This window comes from Enhydra lutris, unplaced genomic scaffold (genome assembly GCF_002288905.1).
Source record: "Enhydra lutris kenyoni isolate GAN:26980312 unplaced genomic scaffold, ASM228890v2 scaffoldscaffold57, whole genome shotgun sequence".
Lineage (NCBI taxonomy): Eukaryota > Metazoa > Chordata > Mammalia > Carnivora > Mustelidae > Enhydra > Enhydra lutris.
Genome location: NW_019154141.1, coordinates 9,782,293 through 9,798,359, shown reverse-complemented (window position 1 = coordinate 9,798,359; position 16,067 = coordinate 9,782,293). Strand labels below are relative to the sequence as shown.

Genomic DNA, 16,067 nt, shown 5'->3' with positions numbered 1-16,067 from the left:
AAAGCGAAAGCTTTTACAGGTAAGAATTTGTTATAAATGATTTGTAATAAATCATGATTTACATTAAAATTTTAATAACATGTTCTCAAACTGGCTATAAATTCACATATTTTCAGCATTCATTTTGATAAATATTTGCATCTACTGATCAATAGCTTAATCTAACATGATCTGAGTTTATAAGTAAAACAAAAAGATAACTTCCTCATAATAAGTCTTATACTCTGATGCTTCTTTTTTTTTTCAATGAAACTATCTGGCTGGTACTTATAGACCCAAAACTAGATGGACACAGTAAAAGTAGAGTGGAACATAAAAATAATAAGTCCACTGCCGCCAACTAATCACATAGTTTTAACAAAATAAAGTAAAATATGTCATAGTTTGTTAATTGTGTATTGTATTATACTAACCGTTTCTTGAACTTATTTTTAGGTAACTATATGATCAGATTTGCTTCTGCACTATGTGGTATTATTCTCAGTATCAGGAATATACCCTGTTCACTATCTTTTTGAAAGACATTATTTATTTGAGAGAGGGAGAAAGAGTACAAGCAGGGAGAGGGGCAGAGGAGAGAGGGAAGCAAACTCCCTGCTGAGCACGGAGCTCAATGTAGGGCTCTATCCCAGGACCTCAGGAACATGATCTGAGCTGAAGGCAAACCCTTAACTGACTGAGCCACCCAGCCACCCCTTCCTGTTTAGTATTATTAAGGGACAAATTCTATTTTTTTTAAAGATTTTATTTATTTATTTGTCAGGAGAGAGAGGGAGAGAGAGCAAGCACAGGCAGACAGAATGGCAGGCAGAGGCAGAGGGAGAAGCAGGCTCCCTGATGAGCAAGGAGCCCGATGTGGGACTCGATCCCAGGACGCTGGGATCATGACCTGAGCCGAAGGCAGCTGCTTAACCAACTGAGCCACCCAGGCGTCCCACAAATTCTATTTTTTATTTACCATTTGACTCTTTTTATCAGGAAATCTTTCACTCTGCATTTCCTTCTTATTCTGGTATTAGAGAAAAGACTAGAGCAGCAGAAGTGTATGTCTAGATGATTTAAAATAGTTAGATTGTCCCTTCATATTTTAACCTACAACTGTTCCATCTTTTCAAAGGAGAAAAGATTGATGCCAGTGACCTACAAAATATTCTGAAAGACATGGGGATTGAGCTTACAGATAAGGAGCACAAGCACTTGCTGAAAACACTACCCATTGATGGTAAGTAAGTGCCACATAAATGCCAACTTGCCATCCAGGGAACTTGATTTAATGGGTCAATGTGACCCATTCTCAATCTTTTAATAGTACAGTTTTGCCTAAAAAATGCCTTAGATTGATAGAAATTCTGTCATTACCTCTTCGAACACAATTTTAGATTCATCACTACATTGCCATATACTTGTCCAAGTGACTAATACTTCCCCTTCAGATCAGCCACAGTTTTTCAATCAGAGCAATGAAAAATCAGAAGGAGAAATAGGACATCAGTGGAATAAAAAGAAAGACATGGACACCTGGGTGGCTCAGTTGGTTAAGCAACTGCCTTCAGCTCAGATCACGATCCTGGAGTCCCTGGATGGAGTCCCACATCAGGCTCCCTGCCCAGCAGGGAGTCTGCTTCTCCCTCTGACCCTCCCCCTTCTCATGTTCTCTCTCTTTCTCCCTCTCTCTCAAATAAATAAAAAATATGAAAAAAAAGAAAGACACAGTTTAATGTATTTTTTAGAATTGCACCATGAGAGAGTTCAATAAATGTCTCTAATTCCAAAGAGTTGGTATGTTTGTCACTATGGAAAACACTTATATTTTTAAATGTCCTTATTGTATAACTATAAAATAGGTTAATTTTTAAAGCAAATCATTGAAATGTATCTTCTACGGTCATATAATTTATAATGATTTGGTGACTCTTCATACCAATTTCCTAGAGATCTGAACTGTGCCTTCTCTTACAGCTCATGAAAAGGTGTTTCAGAACAGGTTGCTGAAGGGTGTGAGATATAATAAAAGTGAGTAAGAAGTACAAAGAGGAGACATATGAAATATCCTTAAGCCTTAAATTTTTAAAATTTTATTTAAATTTAAGTTAGTTAACATATAGTATTGGTTTCAGGAGTAGAATTTAATGATTCATCAGTTACATAGAATACCCAGTGCTCATCCCAACGAGTGCCCTCCTTAATCCCCATCACCTGTCAAGCCCATTCCCCCACCCACCTACCCTCCAGCAACCCTCAGTTGGTTCTCTATAATTAAGAGTCTCTATGGTTTGCCTCCCTCTCTGTTATTTTACTTTTCCTTCCCTTCTTCTGTGTTCATCTGTTTTGTTTCTTAATTCTGCATATGAGTAAAATCATATTGTATTTGTCTTTCTCTGACTTATTTCCTTTAGCGTAATATGCTCTAGTTCCATCCACATCATTGCAAATGGCAAGATTTCATTCTTTTTGACGGCTGAATAATATTTCTCTGTGTGTGCGTGTGTGTGTGTGTGTGTGTGTGTGTGTGTGTGTGTACCACATCTTTAACCATTCATCAGTTGAAGGACATTTGGGCTCTCTCCCTAGTTATCATTAAGTTTATACCAATAGATTATAACACATTTTGCTGCTTGTATCACATCTGTGTTTTTCCTGGTAATAACCCTTACTTTGTCTTAGATGAAAGTTTTCTACTGGGTTGCATTTTTCAGGCTTTCTCTGAAGAAACATATGAACAGAAATAAAGATGGAAGGAAAGATAGGAGGAGGGAAGAAAGAAAGCAAGGAAGGAAGTGAGGAGGAAGGAGGAAAGTGGGACACAGAGAGGAAGGTTTAACATTTATTCCAAAATGTGAGCAGGAGCAGAGAAAATAATCTGAGAGTAAGAGTTTAGGAAACAAATACGATCTCTGTTTCTGTGTGGAGATTTTTGTTCAGTGCTGTTCAGTTACAGCTGCGCAGGCCTGTCCCACCTCACTTTGTCCTGGGCCTGTATGTCTAACACTGGAGGAAACAAGTTCTAATTCTAACTTTTAATTCTTTAAATTGTAACTCTGCTTGTAAGGAATCAAGCAAATCTATTGTGGTTTTGTTCTTTGCCTGAAAATTTTCACAGTTATACTAGATTAGGAAGTCATTCTCTTTCAGCATGTGTATTCACGTAACAGTAAACAACTATTACTATCTTAAAGAGGTGTTTATACCCCCGTGTTCCTTGCGGTATTATTTACAATACTCAAGACACAGAAACAATGTATCTATGGACAGATGAATGAATAAAGAAAATAGGAGATACACACACACACACACACACACACACACACACACATTAGAATATTACTCAGCTGTATAAAAGAAGGAAGTCTTGCCATTTACAACAACATGGATGAATCTTGAGGACATTATGCTAAGTGAAATAAGTTAGACAGAAAAAAACAGTCTGATACGTTACTATATGATTTCACTTATATCTGGAATCCAGAAAAAACAAACAAACCCAGAACTGATTGATAGTTGCCAGAGGCAGGGGAATGGGGAAGGGAATGGGTGAAGATAATCAAAGAATACAAACCTCCAGCTATAAGGAGTAAATTCTGGAGATATCATGTACAACATGTATAACATGGTGACTGTAGTTGACAATACTATATCGTATTTGTGGAAATTGCTTAAAGAGTAAATCTTAACTACACACACACACACAATGTAACTGTGAGATGATGGATGTGTTAACTAACCTTATTGTGGTAACCATTTTGCAATATACGTATATCAAATCATTACATTGTATACCTTAAACTTATACAATTTTATATGTCAGATATATCTCAATAAAGCTGGGGGAAAACAGTATATTGCCTGTTAGTTAAAGATAATAATATGTGTTTACACATTTTTCTAAATATTTATAATCATTCCATTTTTTCCCTTTCCTTTCATGTTTTCAAGGAGGGAAGGTTGATGTAAATAATCTGGATCCTGTTTTAGAAGCCATGGAGGTCAAGCTTACAGAACAGGAACTCAATCTGTTAAAGGATCTTCTGAGTGGTGAGCCCTATGGAAAACACTGTGATTTTAAAAGATGTTGAGCTTGCAGGATTAACTGTGACTGTTTCAAATGTTTAAATTATTTGTTGCCTAAAGCCATGTGAATAGCTTTTACAAGAACTCAAGGGGCAAAAAGGCCATTTATTTTTGTTGATTTAAAATCTGTAATCTGTTTCTTTATACATACATCTCAGGGTAGGGATAGGTGCTAGTGAGAAGGGGAGGGATTACTGTTGTCTGGTTTTACAAAAATAGGATCTGTAATGTATTTTTTCTCACTGTGCCATATATCTCTGACATCAACCCAGGTTATAACCCAATCCATTCACCCATTCTTCATTTCTCTGTTCATGGATCTGAGATGGCTTTATTTTTGTGGTCACTATAACAAGTTAACAGAAAAATAAGTATAGTATTATTAATTTTGAAAAAATATATATAGTATACCTTTATAAACATAAGGAAAGTCTGGAAGGATATACACAAAACTGTTAGTAATGGTGAGGAGTAGTCATGAAACTGAGGAGAGGTAGATTTACCTTTTCTTCATACACTTATATATTTTTTAATTTGTTACACAAAGTATGTTTTAAAATTCTAACTTTTTAATCTCAATTTATTTTGCTTTTAATTAAAGATTAATGCAAATGGTCTGGTAAAATGATAGGATTTGGGCTGTGTTCTTATCCACCAATTAGGTTGCGGGAATCACTAAGTTGACCACTTAAGTAATTAGCTTCTCTCTAAAATCCCTCACTGTTAACACAGCAGTGCCCATTTCATCAACATGTGGTACCACAAGATAATACTCCTTATGAACCTTGAGAAACATGCATCATTTCATGAACTAAGTAAAAGTAACATTGAAGGACTGCCCAAATCACACAAAGCCACGAAAAATGTGGACCTGGCAGAGTTCCAACATTTAATAATTGAAGAAAAATTCTACATGAATAATAATGAGATAGGACATTCAATATACAAAATATGGATTTCAAAAGATTTAAAGGAACCCTTAGGAAAAGTCAATCATTTTCATAAAGGTTATTTTTCTACATCTTGTTTCAAAGTTCAAAAGGATACTGTAGTGTACAATTACCTAACTTTCTCAGAAAAAAATATCTCAACACACTTGTAGAAGTCAGTGTTGCTTTATTGCTTCTCCTAAGAATTATTTTACAGCCTATAGAATAACTATTAGAATAGCTATAATTACAACCTGAATTTTCTTAAATATTAGATAAGATAAACTTGTTTTCACAATTTTCATTTTTATTATTTAATACAACATTTTAAGATCACTTTTATTCATTATTTACTATTAAATCTTGGTCTTCATTGTAAACGAATTTATTTGCTTTGGTCATCTTCGAACATTAAATCCTAAATAAAAAGGACTTCTTTAAAAAAAAAAGGGGGCTTCTTGTCTTATGTATCTTTTTTCTGAGTCCATGATACTGTTTTTCTCTGATTAAACTTTGTCTTATAGGCTATAAGAAAGTTGATCTGAAAAACCTGACGGATAAGGTAGAAGCTGTTACAGGTGAGGAAGAAATTACCAAGTATATATGATTCTGATTCTTTATACGTATTTTTATTATGTTATGTTAGTCACCATACAGTACATCATTAGATTTTTATGTAGCATTTCATGATTAGTTGTGATTCTTCATACATGTTCTTTCCTGTTCTTTCCTGAAAACTCTTTCTTTCCTGTTATTCCCTTTAAATTATGCTATTTTTAATAAACTGATTGTAGTTTGATTTCCTAGACTTTGACTTTGGTTTGTCAAAGTTTCAACAATAAAACATAGTGCCACATTTTGTTAGGCCGTATGATCTCTTTTTTTCCAAATTAAGGTATTTACTAAAAAAGAGGTTAGTGTAATAAAAAGAGACTAAAGTTTTATTACCTACTAGTAATCTCTCACAGTAGAAAATTATGAAATGCATAATTATGTACTCTCTTATTTTGTCTCTATTATTACTAAAGTTGTGGAAATAAACACTTCAATGTTCTGCCGTAACTATACTCAAACAGGACTCATTTGACTTTATTATGCATTAAGTAGTTGGGGTTAATACAGTAGTAGAAGCTTTCATCATGATTTGGAATAATGAGATGGTTCTTTAAAATCAAACGTTACCATTTCTATCCTTTTGAAGGAGAGGAATTTGATGTCAATGACATAGGAACAATTCTAAGAAACATGGGAATAGAACTCACAGATAAAGAACTCTCACAACTGATGAAAACTCTGCCAGTTGATAGTGAGTATTTCAAATAAAAATATAGTCATCTGAGGAAGCATATTGTTAAATTGCAAAAACTCTAAAATTGTCTCTATCTTATTGCTTGTCAGAAATTATCTTATGAGCCATGTTACATAATTTAAAATGATGCTATTGTACCTTAAAATGTTATCTGTGCCATTTAATATTTAGTTTGAGAATCAAGCATTGTGTTATCATGACTCCTATCATCAAGGTTCACTTAATATCTTTTATATAATTATATATTTTGTAACTTTTGAGTCTATCAAGAGATCTGAAATTTAAGCCAGAATAAATAAGAAAAAAGAAAGAGAAATCTAATAGGGGAAAATGAAAATATTGCAAAAGAAAAGGAAAAGATATATTTCAGAATGGTTGAGTGTCAGTATCCCCATGCCCTATAATTTCATTGTTTGCCACTAAATCAGAAAATTTCTAAGGCAGTTCGTAAATATGTCTTACTGGAATTGCTGATTCTTACTGTCAATGAAGCTCCACTATGAAGTTTCTGTGATCTGAACAATGTTTTCCTTACAGATGGAAAGGTCTACCAAAGAAGGTTGCTGGATGGCATAAAATTTCTTAAAGGTGAGGGAGAAGCTTACTAAGACACAAATTAATCTGAGGTCATCATGTTTGGCATTTCTACTAATTCCTTGTGATTAAATTTTCAACCTTGATACCTAACACATTATTACATAATTTTGCTTTTTTTATAGATCAATGTGTTCTTTAGGAGATCATTTCTTATGATGTAACTTGGAAAGAACTCCCATGCTCTCTTGGGATTTCTCAAACTTGGACAGAAAAAGAAATTATCAGAGCCCAGGCTGTACAGCAAAAGTAAAGGGAAATTAGCACTTCTTCAGTTAGTTTATTCAGCAGCAAGAGACTACTAATCTGACATTTAGACCAAAGGAGAGAGAAAGAACAAGAGAGCTCTAGAAAGCCTTCAAGAAATTGAAGGAACATAGGACTGAATAGACAGAAAGCAGGCCAGGAAGAAGGTCATGCCTAAGCAAGATTCCCAAAACTACCTTCGTGATATCTGCCAAATCCACACAGTATTTGTAGTATTATTGATCTTTTCGTTTAAACTGATTTACTTTTAACTTGAATTTTAAAAATATGTTAAATGGTAATGGAGAACCAGCATCCTTTAGCATAACTAGAAGTTAACTGTAAAAATAAACACAATGAGGAATTTGTGAAACAAAACAGAGGATCATAAGGGAAGGGAGGGAAAAATGAAACAAGATGAAATCAGAGAGGGAGACAAAACCTAAGAGTCTCTTAATCTCAGGAAACAAACAGGGTTGCTGGAGGGGAAGGGGATGCAAGGACAGGGATGGCTGGGTGATGGACACTGGGGAGCGTATGTGCTATGGTGGGTGTTGTGAATTGTGTAAGACTGATGAATCACAGACCTGTACCCCTGAAACAAATAGCACATTATATGTTAATTAAAAAAATAAACACAATGAAAGTGAGACAATAGTCATTTGAGACACAGGAATTATTATCACCTTACTAGAATTCTCTGAGAAGTCATTCCATCACCTTTCAGTTTTTATTCTGGGTATGCTTATATGAAGATTAAAATTAAAACAGTATGTTCTAATTCTAACTCTTATTTTTTACTCTGTCTTCTTCTCATGAGGCTTTGGTCCTTTGGATGAATATGATAACCATAATCCTCAGGAGGGTGAGAGTTTATCCAACAATTTAAGGACATTAACTTCTGCTTCTACTCTGTCTCTCTTTCCATAAGGCGGGAAGATTGATTCCAGTAAAGTGGATGCAGTTTTGGAAAACATAGGAATGGACCTTACTGAAAAGGAGCTTAAAGACATAACACAAAATCTGCCAGTTGATGGTGAGCATTTTAGATACCATTAAACACTACAGAAAAACTTCTTTTATAAGCCTATTTATAACAATCGTTAAAAATGCTTCTTTGGCATCAAGAAGGCATTCTGAAAAGCTTAGGGAAAAAACTCAGGTCCAAAGAAAGAACCCATCCTATCTCTTGCTAGTCTTATGTGCAAATTAGAGAAGGATTTCGGGTTATCTCTGTTTTTTTCACTCAGCCTTACCTTTTTTCTCCCTATGGAGTAGGGAGAATTGGTAAGTATTGCTCAAATTCTGCTTGAACTCTTTGACCACATTTGCTACATGACATCAGTATTTATAAAACAGATACTGAATATAGGGATGGTGATCTTTAATGTTCTTTTTATTTTAATGGCTAGAGAATAGCAGCTCTATCTGGCTGCCATCTCAGTATTTGTTTGTCACTTCCACCTGGGTCCTATAGAGAAAAGTCTGTTGCAGACAACTTAGAATAGTTCTTCTCTAAGTTTATAACTAGGATGACGTCAAAGCACCACTTCCACCAAACACTGTTATTAAAGCAATCACAAGACACTGCCCAGACTCAATCTAAGTTCTCGGTGGGAGGCGTATCAGGCACGTTGTAATGAGGTCTGTGGGACAGGACATACATAGCTCAGCCATCCTTGAAAATTATGTTCTGCCACAGCTTTTTTACTCAGCATACAAGTCTTAGATTCGCTCTATATTGTTGCTCGTGTCAGTAATTTGTTTGAATTGCTGAATAATATTCTTTTATATAAATATACCACAGTATGTTATCACTTCTACTATTATTGGGCCTATGCTTTTTTTAGCTTTTCACTAGCACAAATAAAACTGCTATGAACATTCTTGTACGAGACGTTTTTTGTTTGAGATATTTTTGAACATGTGTTTACTATTCTTCTGGGTAGATACCAGGAGTAGAAATGCTGCCTCCTAGGGTAAATGTGTCTTTAGTTTTGTAAGTATCTGTTAGGTAATTTTCCAAAGTGAATGTGCCATCTTATACTCCCACAAACAACGTCTGAAGGTTCTCTTAGCTCAACTCCTCACCAACATTTGTTATTATCATTGTTTTTAATTTTAGTCCTTCTGGTTAGTGTGTGATGCTATCTCAGTATGGCTTGATTTTACATTTCCTTGATGATTAATTATATTGAGAACTTTTCCAAGTGTTTATTAGTCATTTATACTTTTTTAATAAAATATCTATTCAAATTGTTTGCCTACTTTTTTATCTGATTGTTTGTCCAACCACTTGGGAAATGGTTGTTTCTCTTTCATACCTACATTCTAGGAGTGCTTAGTTTCTTTTTGTCTTTCTGCTTCATTATTAAATGAAATTATTAAATGAAGCAGTGTAAGGCCATACATTTTCTTCTGAACGCAGCTTCACTACATCCTTTTGGTTTGGATATGAAGAGTTTTCTTAATCATTACTTTCTACTAACTTATAATTGATACAAAAATTATCTAGTATCTAGAAGTATATTTCTTATTTTCTTTTTAAGTCTTTTATTTATTATATATAAACTTTGGAGTTCTACCAGATAATATGGCCACTGAAATGTTAAAAAGAATCTCTGTTTTGTTAAAGGTTTCATTATGGCCATGTACTTTATCAACTTTTGTAAACCTGTAGGCATATAAAAATAATGTATAGTCTCTAGAGAGTGCACATAGATTTCTTTTTTTATTAATTATTTTTATTAGCATTTAATGTATTATTTGCCCCAGGAGTACAGTTAGTGAATTGTCAGGCTTACACACTTCACAGCACTCACCAGTGCACATAGATTTCTATACATGTATTATGAAATCAAGTTTATCAGTAGTATTATTCAATTCCTTTGTATCTTTACTTCTGTTTTGTCTACAAAATATATCTTCTTCCATTTAGAGGGTTAACATCTCCTATTAAATTGAATTTTTATAAGATTCTTCTTGGAGCATGAGGGTGGTTCAGTCAGTTGGGTGTCTGACTCTTAATTTTGGCTTAGGTCATGTTCTCACTCCTTTATTTTCAATCTTCTTTATCATTTGGTTGAAATATATTTTGCAAAGTCATCATATTGCTGGGTTTTTAAGGAACTCATTTGATAATCTTTCCTTTTTTTAATGAGAAATTTCCATTTGTTCAAATTTGGTGTAATACTAGACATATATATTTATTTTATTTTATGTTTATTATTCATTTTCTACTATGTTTTCTTTTTTCTTATGCTTATTATTACCAGTTGGTTCAAGTTGTCATTCATTATATTTGTTTTCTTCTTAATTAATTTTGAAGGTCCAGAGGAGGGTCACATTTCATTAATTCTTACATTTCTTTTCTTCTCATTCACTGTCATACTTACCTATAACTTAATTATTAAACAGATTTTTTTTTTTTTTTAAGATTTTTATTTATTCATTTGACAGAGAGAGACCACAAGTAGACGGAGAGGCAGGCAGAGAGAGAGAGAGAGAGGGAAGCAGGCTCCCCGCTGAGCAGAGAGCCCGATGCGGGACTCGATCCCAGGACCCCGAGATCATGACCTGAGCCGAAGGCAGCAGCTCAACCCACTGAGCCACCCAGGCGCCCCAACTTAATTATTATTTGCAACAAAATACTGCTTTTTTCTTCATCAAGATACCTTTACCCATCAGATATTTTATTTCAGCTTTATTCCTTCCTCCCCACCCCCCACCCTACAATCCCAATAAGCAGAAACTTTTAGAATACTCTTATTCTTCCCACAATTTCCTCTACTCCCCACCATGAGATCTTTGGAATGTCTTTACTTCCTCAGCTATAACATTTTCAATTCTCACAATCAATCAACTCCTAAAATATATCTTACATAATCTCCCTTCTATTTCAAGATTCTTTATTTAGCACTTAATATTACATATTCCATAACATAACTTACAGAAAAGAAGGTAGCATCTGTTCTGGCATCTCTATTTCCACCACCTCAGGAAAAAAAATGTTTCTGCCCACCTGTTTTATTCCTTCTTGGTCTCTTAGGAATCAGAGGAATTGGAATACCCTCATACTGGCCTTGACTGAGCTTCCTCAGGGTCTTCAGCATTCTAAGTGCCAAGTGTTTCCCAGGATCTACTACTTTCCAGTTCTGTTCCTGTGCTCTGACACCTCTCTGCTGCTTCCCTCATTGAGGGCAGAAAGAACCCCACGCCCATTCTTTCCTCCAGGACACAACCAAGCCCAAGAGTTGACAGAGCCCCAGCATCCTAGAAAGACCATCAACATTTGAATTTCAAAAAGCAAACAGCTTTGGGGCGCCTGGGTGGCTCACTGGGTTAAAGCCTCTGCTTTCAGCTCAGGTCATGATCTCAGGGTCCTGAGATCGAGTCCCGCATCCGACTCTCTGCTCAGCAGGGAGCCTGCTTCCCTTCCTCTCTCTGCCTGCCTCTCTGCCTACTTGTGATCTGTCTGTCAAATGAATAAATAAAATCCTTAAAAAAAAAAAAAAGCAAACAGATTTGAGATAGTAGTAAAAGGGACTGGAGCATATTCACAAAAGCCCTTCCAAATTTTTATTAAAGTAAATACAAAAAAGGATACCATTATAAGTAAAGGAAAATGATCAACTTTGGTTTTAAAAAATTTTCCTTGTCATACAGATGTCTCAGTTCCTACTAATAGATTCCTCCTCAACTGAGATGAACTTGGAATATTTTAATGAAAGAGAACTCCCTCCAGTTAGATGGCCTATGGCAGAGAGCCCTTTCATCTTGGGTCAGAGTGATGTGGTTCATATATACAATGGAATAATTACTCAACAATCAGAAAGGGTGAATACCCACCATTTGAATTGTCATGGATGGACCTGGAGAGGATTATACCAAGTGAAATAAGTCAAACAGAGAAAGACAATTTTCATATATATGGTTTCACTCACAGTGGAACATAAGGAATAGCACAGAGGACCACAGTGGAAGGGAGAGAAAGCTGAACGGAAAGAAATCAGAGAACCAAACAAACCATGAGAGACTTTGGAATCCAGGAACTAAACTGAGAGTTACAGAAGGGGGGGAGGGTAACCGAAGGCACCTGTTGTGATGAGCACTGGGTGTTATACACAACTAATGAATCATTGAACACTACATCAAAAACTAACCATATGTTGGCCAACGGAACATAATAAAAAAACATGGAAACCACAAAAAAAATTTTCCCAGTAATAAACCAGATAAAGAAAAAGATGAACAGACACAACCATAGTGACCCATGTACAATGACAGGCCTGAAAATTATAATCCCCTCCAAGGATCCCATTTCTTCTTCATGATAGGCTTGGTTAACTATAATAATCCAGGTAAACCAACACACATTTTTCATTTTGCCCTGACCTGTAGTTGGTACTGATGCAGAAGTTACTAGTGGTACATAAACAATGACTCTTGGAACACTGAAAAAAATAAATTAAAAAAAAAAAAGATGTTGTTAGTGGCCAGGAATACTTTAACAGACAAAGAATAAGGTCCAAAAATTCTCACCACAGAATTAGCAACTTATTGGTAATTGATAGACTTTTCTGGCCATTGTGCTGGCACTTTGTCAGTACTCAAAAACAGGTTTGTTGAATTAATGATTAACTACACTTTATACCATGTTTCCTAGGTTATAGCTAGATTTTCTCATCAACATGGAGTATTATTTTGCTGGGGGAGAAAAAGCACTTTTCTTTTCAGAAACTAAATGACATGAATTAATCACTTTTTTTCCCTGAGCACAATATATTGGAAATGCTGGAATATTAGTTGTGTTCAGGAAATAATTATGCTTACTGTCATTCAAGCTGTCATCCTTCCTCTTCTATCTTCTTATCAAGAATGTAGCAAAAGGTTAAATTTTCGTGTGTGTGTGTGTGTGTGTGTGTGTGTAGTATGAAACCAGCTCTATTTTTATATTGAGGTATAATTTTTTATATTGAGGTTGTAATTAACATATAACATTATATTAGTTCAGACTTATAACATGATTCAATATTTATATATATTATAATATATATGTATATGTGTATAGATATATCAAAATGATCACAATTGACACCCATCACTACACAGTTACATTTTTTTTTGTTGTGATGAGAACCTTACAGATCTACTCTCTTAGCAACTTTCAAATATTATTTCAATATTAACTATAGTTATACTGTATGTTATATCCCCAAGACTTACTTTAAACTGGAAGTGTGTACCTGCAAAAGGTTAAATTTTCTGAAGTAAATAAATACTAAGTTTTTCTGCTCTATGTAACATATTTTCTTGGTCTCATTATCATGTTTCCATCCAATTTATTCCTTGTCTTACAGTTAAAGGTAAAGTTGATCTGGAAAAGCTGATGAATGAAGTAAAATCTTTCTCAGGTGAGTAAAACACTACTAAGACAATTCTAACCCTATGTTATATTTTGAATAGTGTTTTCCTAATATTATACCATAAATTTATTAATGTTGATATTTTACATATTTTAATGAAATATTTATATTCAACTTTACTTCTGCATTTGATTTTGAATTATCTAGGGTTTGGCTATAAAAGTCAGTGGTAACGGGTGCCTGGATGGCTCAGTTGGTTAAGCATCTGCCTTTAGCTCAGGTCATGAGCCCCACATGGGTCTCCCTGCTCAATGGGGAATCTGCTTCTCTCTCTCCCTTTGCCCCTGCCCCCAATTCGTACTTGTGTTTTCTCTCTCTTCTTTCACACTCTCTCTTAAGTAAATAAATAAAATCTTTAAAAAACAAATAAATAAGTGGTGATACTTAAGTCATAAATTATATTTTCTGTAGTTCCTACCAGTATTATACTGACCTTAACTGGTGTTTAAATCAGAGGTTTAACAAATTGGCTATCCATGAATTGAGTCCAACCTGTAGTCAAGTTTATAAGATTTGGCAACACTAGCCCTATATTCCCTCACGACAGTAACTGGTATATTGTCTCTTTGGACAAGGCCTGTGTTATCTAGTTCACCATAGCTAGTTTCACTAATTTCTTCTACCCTCAGCCTCCTACAATCTTGTGTTAATAACTGCTGGCTTAAATCACCAAATGTAGGTAGGCACAGAATATAGGAAGAGGAATATTTTTAGAAAATTAAGTTGATAAGATTGCTTTAAATAATAATCGCATGATTCAGTATTAAAAAGAAAAAAAGGCTAGGTATCCTAAATTACTGGCCAATTATATAACCTGATTTTCTTCTATGGTATCTTGCCATTAGTCTTAGGAGATCATTCTATGAAGAATCAAGGAGTAAGTTCTGCCTCATTATCCTTAAACACTGTTAGAATATGTGAGAATATGAAAGTTAGGATGGCACTCTTTAAACCAGCTTTTCATTATTTTGGATAATTTTAATGTCCTAAAATTGTCATGCATCAATAATTCATTTTTCTTTCAAAGGAGGCAAAGTAGATTCTAATAAACTTGGAAGTGTCTTGGAAAACTGGGGGATTGAGCTCACACCTAATGAACTTTTGAATTTGGTGAAGACACTGCCACTTGATGGTAAGTCTTATGGGTGCTATAAGCCTAGTTCTGTGGAATTGTTTCCACATGTGAAAAATGACAAAATAGTTGCAAATAACACCCAGAGCTCATCACAACACATGCCCTCCTTAATACCCACATAATGAATCACTGGACACTACATCAAAAACTGATGATGTACCCTATGCTGGCTAACTGAACATTTAAAAAAAAAAAAAAAAGAGGCGCGCGGCTCGACAACTCCTCACTGTGGCGGCGGCTCCTTGGCCGCGGCACGGTGGTGACTGAGCTGCGAGCCTGGCGGGCGTGCGCCGAGCCCCGGCCGGGTCTCCGCGTGCCCCACCCCGGGGCTTCGCACCCCTGATGCTACGCGGGTGCTGAGCCCGCCCCGGCCGGGACGATGGTGAAGTCTTTCCTGGGCCAGAGCGTGCTCCGGAGTTCCTGGGACCAAGTGTTCGCTGCCTTCTGGCAGCGGTACCCAAATCCCTATAGCAAATATGTCGACGGAAGACATAGTGCACCGGGAGGTGACCCCTGACCAGAAACTCCTGTCCCGGTGTCTCCTGACCAAGACCAACAGGATGCCCGGCTGGGCCGAGCGACTGTTTCCTGCCAATGTCGCTCACTCGGTGTACATCCTGGAGGATTCTATTGTGGACCCGCAGAACCAGACCATGACCGCCTTCACCTGGAACATCAACACGCCCGGCTGATGGTGGTGGAGGAACGATGTGTTTACTGTGTGAACTCTGATGACAGCGGCTGGACCGAGATCCGCCGGGAAGCCTGGGTCTCCTCTAGCTTATTTGGTGTCTCCAGAGCCGTCCAGGAGTTTGGTCTTGCCCGGTTCAAAAGCAATGTGACCAAGACTATGAAGGGCTTTGAGTACATCTTGGCCAAGCTGCAGGGTGAGGCCCCTTCCAAAACCCTCGTTGAGACAGCCAGGAAGCCAAGGAGAAGGCGAAGGAGACAGCACTGGCAGCTACAGAGAAGGCCAAGGACCTTGCCAGCAAGGCAGCCACCAAGCAGCAGCACTTCGTGTAGCTAGCCCAGGCCCCGGCGCGGTAGGACACCTGATCACCCGGCTCAAGTCCCTCTGCCTGTCTCCCTTGTACTTTATTATTAAAAGTCAACTTCCAGCCCTTTCTGCTGTCTGGGTGGGTTGAGGCTGGGTGTCCTCTTTGGCACTGGCAGTGCAGCAGGCACGTTGCCCATGTCTGAGCCAGGCCTGTGGATGCCCACATCCGGCACAGGGAGGGGCGGGGGCCTGCCCGGTCCCAGACAGTCCGCCGGTACAGGGCTAGGAAGCGCCAGACTGTAAGCTCCATGAGGGCAGGGACCTTTGTCATGTTCTCTGATGTGTCCCAAGTACCTGGAAGGTA

General features: G+C 36.6%; 1 pseudogene; it reads left to right on the top strand.

The window, feature by feature from the left end:
* The first annotated feature begins 15,085 nt into the window (after positions 1–15,085).
* LOC111158189 lies at positions 15,086–15,729 on the top strand (annotated as a pseudogene).
* The last annotated feature ends 338 nt before the right edge of the window (positions 15,730–16,067 follow it).